Consider the following 5,667-nt stretch of genomic DNA (forward strand, 5'->3'; position numbering starts at 1 on the left):
AAAACACATAAATCAGTAACATTGAAGCAAAAATAAAACAGAGAGCATCTTAGTCATTAACCAGTTCTAAATATCTGTTTAAAGCAAAGGATTGTAAAAATCTGCATTCTTCTGAAATCAGCATGTGTTTACATAAACCTTGTGATACTTTTCTTCTCATGTTGCCAAGCTATATTTACTAAGCAGAGGTTTCTACCTGTGCCACAAATGAATGGAAATTGGTGGGGAATTGGGGAAAAAAACATTTACTTTCTGTCAAGTTTCTAAGTTAATTTTGTAGTATCACATTCTGATGAAAATTGAGATTATTTTCTTAGAGATCAAAAATTACAAAGTAAAAGCCTTCAGTTGTGAGGATTTTTATTTTTTTTCTTGAATCAAATGCTTTTTTCATGAGTAGGTGTTTAGGTTTAAGATAATGGTGTTTGGGAATTTACAAAAGGGATTGTCTTAAAACTTTACTGCTTGAGAGTGTGGGGACAGGGGAATGTTAAATAGAGTGTGTTGAACTCTGTGGACTCAATGGCTTGGCACCTCGGACCCACAGAAATATAAGGCACTGGTTGGTGGACACTGGTGCACAATGTAAGTCATGAAGGGACAGAATTGATTTATATTTCTGGGGTGACTGGGGTTTCCTAAGAGTTGACCATGTTGGAGACAGAAATAAGCCTCACTGGTAGACTGGCAAAAGCATCCAGTAGAGGCTGGCCCTGGGGCTCCTTGTATACATTGTGTTAATTACTTCAGAAGGGGGCACTTCAGGGATCCCATGGGGCTTTTAGAATAGCTGCTGTAAGCAGAGATGACGTTAAGCAGCTGCCTGCTTTGCCTGGCCTGTTGGGTGATCTGTATGCTGTGGGGTTGCTACCAGAGGAAGAGCAACAGGTACCAATTGCTACAAAAACAGTGCGCAGACGGCAGTACTGCACTAACAGGATTTCCTTCTCCCCACTCATAACTTGATTCATCAGCTAGAGAGACAGGGAGTGATCAGCAAAACTCACTCACCTTTTAACAGCCCCATTTCAGTTCCTAGGTATAAAGTGGCAAGATGGGCATCTCACATCCCAACAGATGTGCTCAACAAAAACACTGCCATGTCTCCACCCCCTAGCAGGACAGACACACAATCTTTTCTGGGTGTAGTGGGCTTTTGGAGAATATATGTTCCAAACTTACAGTCTCATTGTGAGCCCCTTCTATTGGGTGATAGAGGGGGCCCTGAGCAGCAGCAGGCTTTTGAGCAAATTAAGCAGGAGATAGCCTGTGCCGTGGCCCTGGGGCCAGTGCGGACGGGACAGGATGTAAAGAACATCCTCTACACTGCTGCTGGGAAGGAAGGTCCCACTTGGAGTTTGTGGCAAAGAGCTCCTGGAGATACCCAAGGCCGACCCCTTGGATTCTGGAGTCGGGCGTACAGGGGTCTGAGGAGCGCTACACTCCAACTGAGAAGGAGATCTTAGCCGCGTACGAGGGGGTTCGAGCTGCTTCCGAAGTAATCGGTACTGAAACGCAGCTCCTCCTGGCACCTCGACTGTCAGTGCTGAGCTGGATGTTCAAAGGAAAGGTTCCCTCAACCCGTCATGCTACTGATGCCACTTGGAGTGGATTGCATTGATCACACAACCAGCTCAAATGGGGAGCCCCAGTTGTCCAGGCATGGTAGAAGCAATTGCAGGCTGACCTGAACTGTTGACACAACCACTCAGTTCCTTTGCTGTCTTGCACTTGCTCCAGCTAGACATAGCATAATAAAATAGCTAATGCATCTGTATGTAATTTTGGTGAGAATACTTGAAAGACGCTTGTTGGCAAAGAACTGAAATGATTGTGCAGTTTCATTTTTCTGTATGTACAACTTTATTTTTTATGCCATTGCACTTTTGAACTTTTTTTGTCATGTACCCTGCAACCACCACAGACACAAACGTGGAGTGCTCAGTGCTGCCTGAAGCAAGTTATGCTTCAGTTGCCTACACACAGCATGAGATCAGCATCCTTTTTTTTCTCCAATTTGCAAAGAGGGTTATTAAGGCTATCAAAGGAATGCAGAGGTGATGGAAGGTTAGAACGGCACAGAGAAGCTGTGTAAGTAAGTTGACATTTCTTTAACTAGAAGTCACATTAAATATTGATCTAGTGGATGGCAACCCAGCTGAGGGCAGGGGCTTGGACCTGTGTGGATGAGCTTCAACCCAAGCTGTTCTGCAGCTTTGTAAAAGCTGAAGTAGCATGGAAGTTTCCAGAGTGGTGTTTTGGCCATCTATGTCTGAGAATACAGTCAGTGGGGGGGGATGCATTACTAAGCTTTTTCGTAAGCATCCCTCTAAGATAAAAAAAGATCTTTTTGAACATACAATGACTAGTTTCTGATGATGTAGTTCTCAAGAACTTGTTATTCCTGATTTCTTGAATAGATCTGAAGCAGCGCCCAAATCCCTCAGACTTCAATGTAGTAAATACTTAATAAACCTCTGAGCTTGTAGGTGTGTTACTGTAACTGCCTGATTTAGGAGGTCTCAGTGAGTTGCTTCTTGAACTGAGCCAGCAGAAAGTACAAAGGTATGTAAGCCAGTACACTGTGCCCTGCAAGAAGGAACAAGGGAACAAGAATTTTCCTCCTGAATGAGAGCAAAGATCTGTAAAGCATACCGTCCTGACTCCAGCTAAAACAAGGGATAGGAACAAGTCTCATATAAAAGTGATCCCTTCTCACGCACCTCATGCCAGCTTTCTGTAGTCAGCTGTTCAGAGACTTCCTGACCCAGATGTACTCTTAGCAGTTGTGTTTAATAGTCTGTGAAAGACCCATTTGTTCCCTGCAATCCTGTTGTAATGGAACCCACAATTTAATTAAAAATAAAACACAAAAAGTATTCCTGTTCATATACTCCTCATATACTCATAGACCTGCTACCTTCTAACGCTGTATCTCTCCTACTTCTTGTAGATAAATGGGGGAGAGTACTGGTGCTCCAGTCCCTTCATTTTACAGAGTCTGCTCATGTTCTTTCTCATAGCTATAGAAGACTGGTTTCAGTACATTTGGAATGATATGTTCAAGATCTGTCTTCAAAGCCTGTAAAATTTCTACTGGGAGGTAATGTGTGAATTTGTTGGTTTTGCTTTGTTCCCAGATGAGTTTTGCTGGAGTACCTAAAAGACCTTTTTGCCAAACAGGCAGTTCTCTCAAAAGCAGAACCAGCAAACTGTTTTTTTAATGATTTATGTGCAGCACTGTTGACATAACATTTTCAATCTGAAGGATCTCATTAGACACATTAATACAATCTGTCATAAAGAGATGAGTTTTAAGTCCACCTTAAACATTTCATTCTTCAGAAAATAGTCCTTTGCTGTGATATCCCTCTTCCTTCATTCATTTGTCCTTTCTTCAGCATTTCTTGGCATTACTGCTATTTCAGCAGTGTTTGACTATTCATAAGGCTTATTACAGTGGTTCTGAGCCCTTCTTCTCAGCCTTTTATTTTGTGTTCCTACCCCAGTCAGTGGTGAGCAGCTTCATTCCACTAATGACATTCTCAGAAATAAGAAAAAATTCTGTTTTGCTACTGGATGAAATGTATATTTCACATGCTGATTCCTGTGCTATTCCTTTATCCAAGGCATTAAAAGCAACACGTTGTTCCGTTAATCAAAATTATTGATTACAAATGGGAGTAGTACAACTAAATTGCTGGATTTGGTTTCATATTACCTTTAAGAACTTTAATTTAGGTAACTTTCATTGTAAGAGCATATTAAGGGTGATGTGAGGTAAAAGATTAGCTGGATCAGCAGTGCAGGTGTTAACCCTTGGTTTTCTTCGAGGCAGAACAGCTACTGATGATTTTACCAAGCCTGTTACAGACCAGCCCTGATAGCAGCTTGCAGTTAGGATTCTTCTCTCTGCCATGTGTCTCAGCACTCGTCCCACTTTCTTCTCCAGTCTGCTATTCTGAGGCTGCATGTGTCCCTTTTCACTGTAGTTTGCCCCTTCAGCTTTTAATGGTGGTGTTCCACACAGCACCTCCTGTATGCACCAACTGTATTTGGTCAGATCTCGGTACTTCCTCTGTTTTCTTCCAATTGTTGTGCATTGAAAACTGATTTGGCACCTGTGAATGAATTGACACCAAAACAGTTAGGTGGATTTGGTACCTGGAACTTGGTAGTGGGCTCTGGGCTCTGAACAATGAGTTACTTTTCTCTGAGCCTTAATGAGCTTTCACTGGAACCTTTGTTTGTTTGTTTGTTTCCAAGTAAAAAATAAAGATATTATGAGGAAAACATGTGGACATTTAGTATATATAGATGAGTTTGTACAGTTGAGTAATGCAGATGTTAACACCTTGTTCTGCAGCAGCACAGACCACTGACCTGAGCACCTGAACACTGAGTACATTTCAAATTCATTAACTTTCTCCTTCAAATGAAATGCTAGGAATAGCAAAGGTCTGTGCAAACTGGTGTAATACAAGTGTAATTTCCCCAGAGCATAGAAACTGGGACATACTGGTTTGCTTTCTGTGAAGTAGAAAAGCCAAAGAGCCTATTGACTTGTGTGAACTCTGGTGCTAGGCTGTGTGGAAGAAGTTCAGTGCTGCATAAAGATGACCAAAATGTAAATAGTTTCCATTTTTTAACGTCAGCAGAAGTTCTGTGAACATGGCATGCTAGTGTACAAACCTTTCTAGCATATCACCTGTTGTCAAAGCTGTGCTTCTAGAGAATTATTTGATGAAATATGTTGGTTTTTAAAAATAATGTGTCTTACTTGATGTCAGCACAAAGAGTCAGCTTGGCATTTTTGATGGGTGTGCAGTATTTTTTGGAGGAGAGTAACATGCAGTCTTTGGCACCCATGCTTTTCTTTTCATGAAGAAGCGGTAAATTACAGAAAGAGAAATAAAGGCCAGACTCTAAGGTCATTCTGAATGGGCTATTACCTGCTACCCAAGAGGACTAAGTGAGCTCTCTGGTGCTTTGTTGCACATCATGGAGCCTTGCTGGCGGATGCCAGTCTATGTATGATTTCTTTTGCCCACAGATGCACACTGTTCTAGACCACAGAACAGACTATTGCCAAGCAGAAGTACCATTGCCCTTCCTATCCATTGGGCTGGAGTACTGATGTGCTAGAGATGCAGTATGCCAGTGTTCAGTCATCCCTCTGAAGAAGCAGGCCACCTTGGCGTTTGGCAGTCACCTGAAGTCACCCAAAGAATAAGCCAGAATAAGGTAGAGTAAGTGTATATGTAGAATGCTAACTCATTTGCAACATTTGTGAAGGCCAGTGAAGTGAAAATAAATTTGCCATTTTAATTAGATCCAAAAGCTTGCTTTGTTCTGTGCAACTCTCTGGTACTTAGAGCAGGGGTCGCAGAAGATGTGAATTTAGAAACCCATCCCATCTCATTCATTCAGTGCCCTGGACTCTCCTTAAGGGTTATTCAGATTCTTACGTCCCAACAGGCTTCAACAAACTTAGCTCACTGCAGTCTGGCTATGATGTGCCACTTTTGCTGCACTGATGTGTTTCTTGGCCTGGCTGGATCTAGTAGTTGGGTAGGGATAGTGATAGGAGGATGGTTGGACTAGATGATCTTGTAGGTCCTTTCCAACCTTATGAACCTATGAACCTATGATCTGAAAAACCCTCAG

The sequence above is a fragment of the Cyrtonyx montezumae genome, unplaced genomic scaffold (genome assembly GCF_038088225.1).
Source record: "Cyrtonyx montezumae isolate F1298 unplaced genomic scaffold, pur_monq_1.0 scaffold_30, whole genome shotgun sequence".
NCBI classification, from domain to species: Eukaryota; Metazoa; Chordata; class Aves; order Galliformes; family Odontophoridae; genus Cyrtonyx; species Cyrtonyx montezumae.